This window comes from Mustela nivalis, assembly GCF_964662115.1.
Source record: "Mustela nivalis genome assembly, chromosome: 5".
NCBI classification, from domain to species: domain Eukaryota; kingdom Metazoa; phylum Chordata; class Mammalia; order Carnivora; family Mustelidae; genus Mustela; species Mustela nivalis.
In genome coordinates, this window is record NC_139024.1 from 92,163,749 (window position 1) to 92,178,286 (window position 14,538).

Genomic DNA, 14,538 nt, shown 5'->3' on the forward strand with positions numbered 1-14,538 from the left:
GATTGTGAGGCGATGTCTCCTTCTCCGTGACAATTTCAGCGGACCGTGACCGGACCACGATAGTGGTGCGGACCTCATCCCAATAAAGATCAAGTGAGTTGCATCATATCCATCTCTCTATCTCTTCTTTACACGTTGCGACCTCCTGGCGGGACGCAGGGGTTTTGCTCGCATCAAGGAGCAAAATAAACTAGATTCTAGAGTCTACGTCCTGAGAAAGAAGAGGGCCCATGACCTGAAAGTTGGTGGGTTTACCCTGTGGAGTAGCCCCGGCAGTGTGGGTAGCATGGGCTTCCCATGCCGCCATGTCCCTCATCCTCTCCACACCGACATGTGGGACCAGGTCATTCTTTTTCCTGGAACTGTCCTCGATAGTTAGCAGCAACGCTGGATTCTAGGCACCAGGAGCCAGTAGCAGCATCATCCCCCGGGGCTTGTGACAAACACGAATGTCTCCAGACTTTGCCAAGTGTCCCCTGGTGGGGAAGGGTAGGCAGCTGGAGCTGCCATTGGTGGAGAACCACTGGGCTACACAAAGAACAAGTGGGCACGGGCAGAAGAGCCTTCCCTTATCTAGGAGATGGGACAAAACCACATGCTCAATGCAGAATGGAGTTGAAAACCATCTATTTTAGGAGAAATAAGTATGACTGTGAGCCTCCTTGCTAAGCAGATAGGTTTCTCTAATAGCCTATGGAGGGTCTGTCCTATATATAGGTTGAGGTTTACTAAGACATGTGAATTCTTCATTAATGCATTCATCTGATGCGTATGCACCACACACTTCCTTTTCATCGTATCCCCCCCCCCTGTAATCGAGTTGGGGGTTTCCTGCTGTGATGCCCTGGATGGTTTCCTCAGCCAGAAGCACCTGCCCCCCCACAATGCCCACATACTTGGTCCTCCGTAGTGGTGTGTACTTTCCCCCTGCGCTGTCTCATCATACCACAGCAGCCTAGACCCCAGGCCATCCGCTGACCCATCCACCCATCCAAACATTTAGTAAGCACCCCGTGTGCCGAGCACCGGGTGCTAAGCGTATGGCTGCCTCCTACGATAAGCATCCTACACCTTCCGCAGGGAAGCAGTACGGCAAGGACTCCAAAGCTAGGAGGAAATTTCAGTCTTGATAAATGTACTTAGAACACCGCAATCAAAAAAATCTGTAAATGAATTATTCTAACTATATCCATGGGTTTTATGCTCTTTTGGCTTCAGGTAGTCTTTGTCTCAAAGGACACGTGAGGGACGGGGACAGGATTGTGTTTGCGGCATTGCAGCTTCTAGGGTCTTCTCCCTGCTCAGGTTAAGTGCTGAGGAGGCATGGAGAGAGCCAGGGATTTTTAAAAATGCAGTTTGGGGCTTGAGATGTTTTGATACATGTGGGTTGCTGTGGACACAGAGGCAGATGGTTGACTCCAGGGGCTGCGTGATGCCCGAAGGCGTGGAAAGCCTCCCAGGAGAGGACACCTTCCCAAGAGAGGTCACACAGGAGTTGACACTTGTGGAAGGAGGATCCTTAGCAGACTGACCTGAGTTAGTGGGGAGAAGGAGGGCATTTCACCCAGAGGAGGCTGTAAGTGAAGGCGTGGGAATCAGGAGGTATAGGAGATGTTAGGAGGTTGGAGGCAAGAGCGGGGGGTCCAGAACACAGAGACACCCTTCCAGGCCGTACATCCGAGCGTAGACGTCTGTCCCACAGGCAGTGACATTTCCCACCTCACCCAGGGGGGCCCTTCTCCAGGCTGGTGTTCAGTGAACATGGGCTGAGCTAGCAGAGGAATGACTTCGGCCCCGCAGAAGGCTGAGTGTGTCCTTAGCCCGACCATATGTGGATGTGCATGTGTGTGTGCATCCAGGGTTTACAGAGGATGTCAAGTACAGGGGGCTAGAGCCTCAGCACAGCCACTGAACATGGCTGGGCCCCCAGGCCACACTTTAGTCTTCCTGTGTCCCAGTGACCTCAGGGCAGCCCCTTCCTTCCTCCTTAGCTCACCTCACCCCATTAGGTGAAAGTGCTCACTCCTTGAACGGAGGCACTCTCCTTCCTGATGCCCTCCTGTTCTCTACAACTGAAGATGGAAATAGCTCCTTCTCTAAGGAAAGCAGAAACACCAGGAGGGCGCTCCCTCAGAAGCCTTTCTCTCTGCCTTCAATTTAATTCCAGACCACAGCTCACCCTCTCCTCTCTGCGACCAGCTCTCTGTCTCAGGCTCCTCCTCAGCACCCCAAACCAGTCTCACCCCACCCCTTCACGTGTCGGTTAATTTATGTGTCACTTTTCAACACTGAGACAGCTTGTCAGTCTTCTTTCCCTAAATAGGTTGAAGCTGCTCCTGGGAATGGTCCAATACCTTTCACCTTTTCAAATGTCTCACAGTCCTCTGTGCTTCCACAACACATCTGCATGGGTTCGAATCCATTTCTCTGGGTTGATTTCTCAGGTAAAGTTATTTGGCTGTTTCATGCTATTATATTATAAGCGATCACCAATCTTCCTATAGAAGTATTACACATTTTACATCAATATGACCAAACATTTCCCACACTAATAAAATGAAAACAGTGCTTCTTGCTTTTCTGAACAAAGGACTACTATCAATGGCTACTAGTCCCTGGCTTTCTCAGACACTGGCTTCTTTAAACTTCCAATGGCCACTGAGATGTCTGAGAGGGGGACTAATGGGGAGGCCTCTGAGTCCCAACACAGAGGGAGAATTCATAAGACGTCTGTTCTTCTTGTATGGTTCTTCTACAGAAAAGGACCTTCTACTTAATCGCCGGACTTGAGTTAGCTGGAAAAGTATTTATGTTTGCAAATGAGGGCCCGGATAAGTATAATATTGACTTTGGACACTTACAACTGGAGAATCCAAGGGGAGGACACTGAAATGTTTTGTACAGCAATGTTACTAATCACCATGTTTGAAGGTTCATTACTGACACCAGCAGCCAAAGCATTTTCATGCAAAAACACGTACCTGGCTGGACAGATCAATAATTGGTAAACAAAATGTGGGGAACACGGACTTACATATTTTTGAACTCTGTGAAATTTACCAAAGCATACTTGGCCGCTGCAGCGGGGATAGAGATAGGTACCCCGACCTTGGGAAGGCAATTTGGCCAGCCTGAAATGGTCCATACCCTTTCACCTTTTCACTTTATTTCTAAGATCAGCACACACAAAAAGTCATATTCACAGGGAAGAAAAATCCTAAAAATATAATGCACTATTGGTGTTTGTTCCAATTCTATTTATGGGAACCAACACACACACACACAAACACACACACACACACCTTCCTACAGAACCTCAAACAATCAGGGAACATCATCAATGGGATCTTATTCAGTTATTAACATTTACAAAACAAATTCATTAGGACTTAAAAAACAGTTTGCTATGCAATTTTAACTGAAAATAGATTATAGAATTTTGCTGTGTAAAAATTCACCCTAAAAGACTATTAATTTAATAAGGGTGACAGAATTATGGTGTTTTCCCATAATGTTTCACATTTTCTGTTACACCCAAACATACTGCCTTACTTCTGGTAAATAATTTTGAAAGAATATTTAGTAGAGCTCGTATGACCATGGAGAGTGTTTATGTTTAATATTAAGTAAAACATTATGTAGAGAATAAAGAGGATTATCCGTGATCTCAGATACGTAAAAAATAAAGAAGGAGTGTGTGTATTGGGGGCAACTGTAAGAACAAGAATAGATACATATCTTCAAAATATATAAAATAAATAAAGGAAATAACAAATATTTACAAAGCTCCTCCTCTTTGAAGAGTTTGTAGTTTTGTAGTAGTTTGTAGTATCCTGGCAGATAAACAAGACCTTTAAAGAGCGTTCAGAGAACACATTCTGTTACTGTCCCTTTAAAAGTTGATCCCTGGGCGCCTGGGTGGCTCAGTGGGTTAAGCGGCTGCCTTCGGCTCAGGCCATGATCTCAGGGTCCTGGGATCGAGCCCCGCATCGGCATCAGCAGGGAGCCTGCTTCCTCCTCTCTCTCTCTGCCTGCCTCTCTGCCTACTTGTAATCTCTCTCTGTCAAATAAATAAATAAATCTTAAAAAAATAAAAAATAATAAAAATAAAAGTTGATCCCTTCTGGGGGCACCTGGCTGGCTACAGTTAGTAGAGCTCCTGACTCTTGATCTCAGGGTCATCAGTTCAAGCCCCACATGGGGGGTAGAGATGACTTTATATAAAAGTTGATACTGTCTTTTCTTCTGTGTACTAATGTCTATCCCTCAAGCCTCAGTTTCCTACTAGCTCTTTGAATCTCAGCCGAGATCTCTATATAATACCATGACCTCCGCTAACCGTGTTCCCGTCACTAGTAAATTCTCATCAGGCATCATCCCCCACCCCCAACTTTTTTTTTTTTTTTAAGAATTCATTTATTTGACAGACAGAGAGTGAGAAAAGGAGAGAGAGCACAAGCAAGGGGGGCAGCCGAGGGAGAGGGGGAAGCAGGCCCCCCTGCTCAGCAGGGTAAACGATGTGGGGCTCGATCCTAGGACCCCAAGATCATGACCTGAGCTGAAGGCAGAGGCTTAACCCACTGAGCCACCCAGCACCCCATGGCATCATTTCCCTCTTTGAAACAAAAGACAAACCAAAATAGTAGGCAAAATGTCCACTCTTGAATCCAGAATTTCTGTCAAGAGCTGATGAGTAAATCCGTGTCAATCCCAATCCTGGCAGGAGATGAGGGTCTGTGCTTACTTCTCCTGTTCTTGGTAAAGAGAAAAGAAAGGGCTCTTTCATATGCACCAGGACGCTGTTCCTCAAATTCTTGTGGATAAACTTTTGGAATGGGAGTATATGGCTGGTGGAACAATGACACCCCCCCCCCAAATTTCCACATCTTAATTCCCAGAACATTACACAGCAAAGAGGAATCAAGGTTACAGATGGAATTAAGGTAGGTAATCAGCTGACTGATTGCAGCTGATTACTGAAATCAGCTGATTTAGATTGAAAATGGATTACCCTGGACCATCCAGGTGGGCCCAATGTCATCAAGGAAGAGGGTGGCCATAGAGGGTCCTGTGATGCAAGACTGGGCGCCATCTTGCATGGTCCTCGGGTGCAAGGCCAAACTAATGACCAAGAGCCTGGGGTAGAGCACAGTGGACATTCTAGTCCCCAGCAGTTTGCCCAGGTTCTCTGAATGCCTCTGTGGAGCCCTGCGATGCACAGGCAGGGTGGCCGCTGCCCTGGGTGTGGAAGTGCCTGACAAGAGGAAGAGCCCAATCCCAGGGATGCTCCCGGCCTGTGGCTCCTTCATCCCATCAGCACGCACCTGTGCCTGGGTGAGGTGGTCAGAGACCATCAGGGAGGGGAAAAGGGAGTGGGGGTTAGATCCAATGGAAGAACTGGTTGGATTGGACCTTCTGGAGCTTTGCTAGCTGTTGTCACCGTCACCATTATTAAAACTACTCAGAGTACAAATTCACAGCATAAGTGGTGGTAGGCACTTAGTTCTTCCATCGTATTCGGAGAGCTAACACCTCTTAACCCTGACACATATGGACAGGTCAGGTCCCTGGCCATACAGTGGAACATTTCTCAGGTCCACCACCCCCGGCCATCTCATGCTGCTGGCAGCTGGAGGCTGAGACCAGGGGTGCTACGAGACATCCTACAGTGCAGTGCATAAGATAGACCCCACAACATAAACGTCTGGCCCAAAAGGTCATTAATGCTGAGGTTCAGGAACCCTGGTCTAAAGGGAGACTGGGGAGACTGTATCTTTTTTTAATAAGGAAGAAATATTTATTTCATTCTGAAACCAGCATTAGGGAGACGGATGCCTGGTCAGGACAAGGAAGACCTTCTTATTTTATTTTTCGTTTTTTAATTTTTAAAAAAGATTTTATTTATTTATTTGACAGAGAGAGAGAGAGAGCAAGAGAAGGAATACAAGCAAGGGCAGAAGGAAAAGCAGGCTTCCTGCCGAGCAAGGAGCCCTGTACGTGAGCTCCATCCCTGGACCCTGGGATCATGAGCTGAGCTGAAGGCAGACGCTTAATGACTGAGCCACCCAGGCGCCCCGAAGAAGAACTTTCTAATAATCAGGCTGTTGTGAGGCAGACCTCTGTGGGGAGAGTGCTCTGTCACAAGAAGGGTTTCAAGCACCACTAGAAGTTCTTGCCTCATCCTTGCTCAAATCGCAACTCAGAAAGAGAAAAGAGAGTACCTGCTCTATTCATAATGTGTTCTCCCTCCCATATTAGCTAAGAAAATCAAAACTTCACCTGGACATTATCTCAAATGTCCAACTTCCCCAGAGACTTCTGCAAAAGTGTGTGAAGCCTCTTACCTCAGGCACAGTTGATACAACTCTTGTGTAATCATTTCACAACCTAAGAAAAGACATAGGGTTCAAAAAGCAGAGTAAGAAGCAGTTCCCTATTGTGACATTAACTGAATGAAAGAGACACTGATAAGCCGAAATCCTCAACAGCTGCAAATAAAATAAAATTAATCGATTCTACTCCCATTTTGGAAATGGAAACTCATCTGCAACCAGTTTCCCAACATTTGGTGTCCTCGATAGCTTTAAGGCCGTAAATGTTCAAAGTTCCCCAAGACCACAGGGCAGTTTGCTGACTGACATCCTGGTAGGCAAGCCGTACCTTTCACATCACCGAAACCACCTCTCTCTGAACTCTCTGAATTGTAAGGGCTTTCACAACTGGAAATTTCTTCAAAAGGACAACCACTGAACAATAACCAGACTGATGAGGGAACAAGACAACAGGGCCATATGAGTTGCTGCTCAAGGAACCAGGGGTCTTGGCTCTGGGAAGCCCCAGATGGCACATAAGAGCTCCGGTTCTACAGAAAAAGGGCACGAATGGGAACCCAGAGCATAGGACCCTGTAGCAGGAGCTTTTCGACATTATGCTCTTCTAGCAGAGGCGCAATTGAAAAGGTCTGGGGACTCCCAGCAAGGATCCTGAAAAAGGGATTCCTGCAATGGATGAGGCTAGAAGCGGGATGGATGGGCAGGACTGGTTAGCCTTAAACCTGAACTTTCAGATCCGAAGCCTGTGAGGGCCAGCCAGGTAACTCAAATAAGCTAAACAGGACATGAGTATCAGACAAAACAGTGGTGGGAACTGTGGCAAAGGAGACCATCCAGAGAGGAACACCGCCATGCTGTTCTAGCAGGTGTTACCATGTTCCCTCTCTCTGCCTGCCTCTCTGCCTAGTTGTGATCTGTCTGTCAAATAAATAAATAAAATCTCTAAAAAAAAAAAAATAAAATCTCCTGATTTTTAAAGGGTAGCAGCTAATTCAATATTTCAAAACATAAATCAAAGAGCATCATTAGGCGCCTCTAGGAGAAACCATAGCCTCTCCCTAAACGATGCCCCGACCACTCCCAATCCTAAGGGTCTATACAGATCCCATAATCCCTGTCATATTTTGTCTGCCATTTGAATCACCAGACGGACCACTTCAAGCCAAAATCTGATGCTCTGGCCAGTAAATCATTAATGGGGTCTGGCAAGGGAAGGTAACCAGGAGCCCAACGAGTCACCAAGATCCCAGTCCTCCACTGCACACCACGTAAATGAGGAAGGACCTCTATTTTCTTCCACACAGACACATCTCCTCCCCATCAGTGCACGTCAAAATGAGGCAGGAAAGAGAAACAGGGTTGCCTCATTGCGGCAGTTAGTCGTCCTGTCCCTGAGAAGGTCAACCGTACCCTCCAGGGTAAACAACTTCAACACACTTCTCCTGGCCCTCTAAAATTTCATCAGTGATCAACCAGGGAAAGTTCAAGAGTCCCCTGTGAGAGAGAATGCTTCACTAAGGGAAACAGCCCTATTCAACTCTGGTTCACAGCCCTCTCCAGAAATTCTGCTGCCACGTATAGATTTTCAATTATCAACAGATCTTTGCACTCAGATATCTGCACATGGCTGTACCCAGGACAAAGGCAAATGTGCTAACTTTCTTCTAAATTTTTATTACAGTTTATTACAGTTCCCAGACTCATAGTCTTATCTAGGATTCTACCTAATCACACTCTGCTCCCCAGAGTAAGCCAGCTAAGACTGTAGCATTATTTCCCTACATTCTAGGGTGGTGTGTTTTGTGGGTAACTCTTATTTAGGATTTTCCAACCTTCTGAGCAGATCAAAATATGTTTTTTGTACAAGAAACATAATTTGTTGCAAAGAATAAACTGAGTCCAAATAATTACGTTTATTATAAAATTATTATAAAATTTCTGAAAATGAAGCACAGGAAATTCAAAGTCACACACCATTAGCAATTAATAGTAATAATGTCTTACGTTACCTTTAAGAGCATAATGACTAGCTTATTTCTTTTTACGAGAGGAGTGGACCAGATGTAGCAATGTCATCGTAGCGAGGTAGATGGGACATGTGCGAGAGACGAATAAAGGCACTTCCTACTCTACCTCCCGAAGCAGCTTCCACCCACCCACTTCTACCACGGTCTGCTGGGTCACCATGATCAACCCAGGGCAGGTCTCCTTATAGCTCCTCTCCTCCTGTGACCCACTCTTCACGCTGCACTCACAGTGACCTCTGAAGCAATCTATCACGTCACGCCTCTGCCTTTAACTTCCCACTGCACTTCAAGTCCAGACGGCGAACCTCGGCCTACGGGGCTCTGCATGACCTGGCCCCCGGCCTTCAACCTCACTCCACCAGCCGCACTGCCCTCCGACTATGCCTGGAACACACTGAGCTTGGTGTCAGGACTGTGTGATTGTGGGTCTCTGCACCAGAACAATCGGTCAGTATTCTGGGGGCTCATCTCAAGGTCATCCCTCAGAAAGATGTCACATTAGGGGGCGCCTGGGTGGCTCAGTGGGATAAGCACCTGCCTTCGGCTCAGGTCTTGATCCCTGGAATTGAGCCCCATGCTGGGCTCCCTGATTGGCGCGAAGCCAGCTTCTCCTTCTCCCTCTGCCCTCCTCCCTGCTCTTGCTCTCTCTTTCTGTCTCTCAAATAAATAAATAAAATCTGAAAAAAGAGAGAGAGAAAAGAAAGATAGAGCTCTCTTTAAAACCCAGTCTAAGGGAGCACCTGGGTGGCTCAGCTGGTTAAAGCATCTGACACTTGAGTTTCGACTCAGGTCATGAACTTGGATTGTGGGACTGAGCCTGTGTCAGACTCCATGGCTCGGTGTGGAGTCTGCTTGTCCCTCTCCCTCTGTTCCTTCCCCTGCTTGCTCTCATGTGCTCTCTCTCTCAAAAAAATAAATAAAATCTAGAAAAAAATAAAACCCAATCTAAGAAGCTGGGGCCTTCCAACTTGTCCATCTCTCTCTCTCTCTCTCTCTCTCACACACACACACACACACACATCACAGTACTCTACCATGGCTGTTTCCTTTTCTCCAAAACATCTAGTAATATCTAAATTTGCCTTGCTCGTCCCTCGATTCTAGAACAGGGAATCCATAAGGACAGAGACCATATCGGTCTTATTCACTGTACTGTATACAGTGCCATGCACATAGTAGGTGCTCAGTGAGTATCTCTTGAAGTCAATGAAGGAATGAACAAAACTATCCCATGTAATCCAATCAATATTGATTCTTAATAGCAGGCTTTTTCTTTCTCAACTAAGTTAGTTTTTTTTTTCTTTTTTAAACTATGAGCCTATATATATTAGACTGTTTCTATTAGTGTGTTCTGAGTCATACCTGCAAAATAGAGCAAGTGACAGTGAAGGTACATAACAGGTGCCTGGCTTCATAGAAAGAGGCAGTAAAATCTGCTGCCCATTCCTTCAAAATAGTGATTCCTCAGAATTCTGGGACAATGCGATTTTACAACTTGATGTTCCCCTTTAGGGGCTCTTCACTCAATACTTTCTCTTCAATGTTTCACTTTCATGGAAATTTCTCAGTGTCTCAAGAGGACACTCTAGCCAATTATCTGATGAGGCTTCAGAGGAACCAAGGTATACATAACCTGATGATCACCTTCCTTTCCAGGAAATACCCATTTTCTGGGGTGTCACTGAACGGAACACAGATTCCTAAACTCCAGCTGACATTCCTGAGGGACCCCACCCCTGCAGTTTCCTTACTGCTCTGTGATGAGAGTCTCAAACAGGATGATAATGTGTATTAGCCTGGAAACCTCACTGGGTAGAGAATGCATAACCCTCACTACTGACCATTCAAAGGGCACAGACATCCATTGCAGAGGAAATGAGGAAACAACTGCCAGGGAGGGGTCTGTTTTCAGGAAAGCTTTTGGGTGCTGGGCATGCCCTCATCACACCTCAGAAGGGATTTCCCAACCATAAAATGAGTGATTGAACCAGATTAATATCCCTCACATCTCCCTGGTGTCAGCCTTGAGCACAGAGGGCCCAGTTCCACCAAGAGCATCACCATGCCTCCACAGCAGCAACTCCTGTGCGAATGTCTGGGGAAGGGAAGGAACACTCAGGGTCCATGTGCAATGTGTGCAAGCTGGAAAATGCCAAGGGGGTGGGATCTCTCACCAGCTTCTAGGAGACCACCAGAATTCCCTCTGTGAGGAGATCCGCTGGGGTGCCAGCAGCTCACCTGGGCCTTGTGGTGGCCCATACTTAATGCCCGGATCCCTGAGTGGCATGGGAGCCCACGATTTTGTCCTGAGCCTTGTGCGACTGTCAACTCTTTATGGAATACACTTCCCAGGTCCCACTTAACATACCTGAGCTCCCAGCTCAGGGTTCTCACTTGGGTCAAAGGTAATTTGCACAAGACTTATTTGTTCACACAAAGCTCTCCTAAACCTGAGCTTGGGTGTCCTTCAAAAACAAACAAACAAACAAACAAACAAACAACAACAAAACAACAACAAAACCCTGCAAGCTCCCTTTTCTGATTCCCACCCACGTCTGCGTGGTCCTTCCTCATCACCTCTGCAGTAACCCCAAGAACCACAGGCCTGAATGCAAGCCTACCCTTTTGGTTTGAGGAGCTAGAAACTTCTACCACAAACTCCCGAGTGTGATGGGGGAAGACAAGGTTCTCTGCTGCCTGCTCTGTCTTTCTGTAAGCAAGCTTCCCCTTTACTCCGGATAGAGCAGGATCTAATCTAAGCCGCGGATGGGGAGCTCTAGGATGTGCCGCGCAGGCGAGCACAACAGAGGGAGTGCTCTGTTTCTCTAATTCTATTCCTAAAACAGCGGCTCAGAACTGGGCTCCGGAAAATGCAAGGCTCCGCAGAGAGGTGTTCCTTGTTTTGTCCCAGCGGAGATCTAGAGATAAGAAATCTCCGTGTGTTCCCTGTTCCCCTGACCTGATTCCCTCTCCGTACCGAATTCTTACGTTGTCTCCCCAGGCCTTCCCAAGGTTGCCGCTTCGGGAAAATATGTTAAAAGAACTGGGTTCGAATTCCGTCACCCTCCCCGCAAAGATCCCAGCGCTGTCGCGAAGGGGCAGGGGAAGCGAGTCGGACCCCTGCCCCTGGCAGGAGGTGGTACGGTTCCCGTCCTCTCCAGCTCCCCACGCCCGTGGCCGTGGCCGCTCCGGGATCGCCGTCCTCCCGCGCCGCGCAGCCCCAGCCCGAGCCCAGCGCGCCCCGCACCTCCGCGGCCTCCCGCCTCGCCCCGCGCTGCCTCCTCACCCGAGTGAGCTGCTTGCCGGAACCAGGGCCCCCCCACCGGAGCGTGCAGACCCCGACTGCAGATCGCCGCCAGCGCTGCGGGCCTCTGCCAGCCGCAGTCCCCGCGGGCGCGCGGCGGGTGGGTGGGCAGCGCGTCTGCTGGGCGCTCCAAGTCCGCCCCGGCGCGGCGGGAGGAGGGACGGGGAGGAGCGTGTGGCCGCCGGCCTCCGCAGGCAGAGGCACTCGGGCGCCGGCTCGCTCAGGCGCAGCCAGCACCCTCCCCCGCGGTGGTCTTGCAACCCGCATCCACCTAGGGGTGGACCTCAACGTGCTTGAGGCGGTTGCGGTGCCTCCCGATTTCTCTTCTCAGACTCCTTTCGGATCAGATCTGCTCCCTGCTTTCCTCGGCATCAAGCCACCCTGGTCTGTCCCACCAACTTTCCAGTGACTCCGCTTCCCCGTGTAATCTGAAATACCGTGTCCAGTCCCCAGTTCCGTGCCCGGTGCGTTACATCCCGACTCAGAAAGGCGTGCGCTGGGCCCGGGGCTGGAAGGCTGGAAGGCTGGAGGGCTGTGTCCGTTTCATTTCTGCGTGGAGGGGCTGGGGAGGACGATCAGAAGGACATTATGACGGGAAAGGCAGGAAGAAGGGGCAATCTCGTAACTCAGTTTAATCCAGTTCCTGGGGTTTAACTGAAACTCCCTCCTTCGTTTTCCAACGCTTTCTCCTCGATCCACTTTCTCATTAAAACGTATTCATTTAAAGCTTCATGTAGAGACTCCAGGAAAATAGTTGGAAATTCATGGACAGCCTTAGGACAGTTCGGTATTTTATTAAATAGTGATTTTTGGGTTTTGGTGAGGTGACGTGCCTGCAGATGAAATTTATTTTACTTTTATTCCGAGGACTCTGTGGTAACAGTGCACGGATTAGAGCTCATTTCTTGCACTTAGTGGCATAACTTGCACCATTTTTTTTTGTTTGGTTTTTGTTTTTTTGTTTTTTTAATCCTTTCTGCTTCTCAGTTTCCTCATGAGTAAAATGGAGGTAATCAAAATACAACAGTCAGAGGCTGAAATGCTAGGACAGAGCGGGCACCTGGGGAAACATTCATTCAGGCTGTTATCTTACTATCAGTGTCTTTAAAGAAGCAGTGACTTATTTTAAATAACCTAACCATAGAGGAAAATTTAAATAAAACTGCATCAGCTTAATGACATTTCCCTGTACTTCCTGTGATATTAATGTGTTATGAATATAAATGTAAAAGGGTACATTTGCCCTACTTAAGAGATCTCTAAGGACCTCCTCTTTTTGACCTTAGACCAAATGAAGAAGCTGGAGTCTCAGCATTACACCTATAAAGGTGGTGGGCTTTGGAAGCAGGTCTAGAAGGCAGGTAGGACATATTTTGCTGGTTTCTTTCAATGCCAGCTCTATGCTTTCCCCATCAAAATCAGACCAGATTCTCGATGGAAAGATAATGCTGGCAGTTAGCAGGTTAGTGCCTGGAGAAAATACCCAGGTAGGGTTGCCAGATTTAGAAAAAACAAAAACAAAAAAACAAAAAAACAGGATACCCAGTTAAAATTGAATTTCAGATAAACAACAAAAAGCTAAAATATATGTATACATATATCACATATAAATTTTTATATAAATATAAATATATAAATAAATGTAAGTATATTACATTCAATTTTGGGGACATACTTATACTAAAAATCTTTCATTGCTTATCTGAAGTTCAAATTTAATTGGGCATCCTTTTTTTTTTTTTTTTAACCTGGCAAACCCAGTCTGGTGAAATTAATAAAGAATGGGGCCTCACATTCCAAAAGAATGGCAAATTTTCAAGGACATACTGATTAAAAAGTGGATCTGATGTGGATTTCATTTTAATATTATGTAGTAAAAGGGAAAGAATTGCATACTTGTTTTTATAAGTTGATTCTTTGTTGAGCTATTTCTTATTTTTTACTCCTGTTTCCATCAACATAGCAGTGCTTATGCACCTCTTCAATATAAACAAAAGTGATGACTCTCCCCTCAATCAAGATACTGGATTAACCCTTTTACGAAGATGGCGCCGAAAGCTAAGAAGGAAGCCCCTGCCCCTCCCAAAGCCGAAGCCAAAGCAAAGGCTTTGAAAGCCAAGAAAGCAGTGCTGAAAGGCGTCCACAGTCACAAAAAAAAGAAGATCCGCACATCACCTACATTCCGACGACCCAAGACTCTGCGTCTCCGAAGGCAACCCAAATACCCTCGAAAGAGCGCCCCCAGGAGAAACAAGCTTGACCACTATGCCATCATCAAGTTCCCCCTGACTACTGAGTCAGCCATGAAGAAAATAGAAGACAACAACACACTTGTCTTCATTGTGGATGTCAAGGCCAACAAGCACCAGATCAAACAGGCTGTGAAGAAGCTCTATGACATTGATGTAGCCAAGGTCAACACCTTAATCAGGCCTGATGGAGAGAAGAAGGCATACGTTCGGCTGGCCCCTGACTAGGATGCTTTGGATGTTGCCAACAAAATTAGGATCATCTAAACTGAGTCCAGCTGGCTAAATCTAAATACAGTTTTTTCATGATAAAAAAAAAAAAAAAGATACTGGATTAAATGGTAATAATGTGCTTAGTAGTATTTTCAAATAGTGTTTATTAAGGGCCAACCTTATGTCACTTACTATTTCTGACTGTGACCTGCAGACTAAGAAAATCACAATACAGAGTGCTATCCCATCAGGTAGGCAGAGCACTGTGAAAATTCAGAGACGTGAGTTGTTAATTATCCTTGGAAAGTGTTGAAGTCGGGGATCCAAGAAAAACGAGGCTCCAACCCAGATGAACAGAACAAGGGAATTCCAGGATGATAACTAGGCCTAGCCTGTAAGCCAACCAATCCTGA

The 14,538-nt window shown here is 46.8% G+C and overlaps 1 protein-coding gene and 1 pseudogene across 6 annotated transcripts in view; one reads left to right on the forward strand and one right to left on the reverse strand.

The window, feature by feature from the left end:
• PLA2G7 (phospholipase A2 group VII) overlaps positions 1-12,146 on the reverse strand; it is a 36,130-nt gene extending 23,984 nt beyond the window's left edge. The window contains exons 1-3 of one of the 5 annotated variants that reach the window (XM_082729699.1): positions 11,646-11,778; positions 6,345-6,387; positions 4,636-4,754 (exon numbers count right to left, since the gene is read on the reverse strand). The gene's annotated coding sequence lies outside the window, so the exon portion shown is untranslated. Of the gene's footprint in view, positions 1-4,635; positions 4,755-6,344; positions 6,388-11,645 lie in introns of all 5 variants that reach the window. The other 4 variants (XM_082729700.1, XM_082729698.1, XM_082729696.1 and 1 more) reach the window with 4 other exon arrangements.
• Positions 12,147-13,701: 1,555 nt separating this feature from the next.
• On the forward strand, positions 13,702-14,231 carry LOC309864854 (large ribosomal subunit protein uL23 pseudogene; annotated as a pseudogene). The gene has a single exon. The product of its transcript is annotated as a large ribosomal subunit protein uL23 pseudogene (transcript).
• Positions 14,232-14,538: the final 307 nt, after the last annotated feature.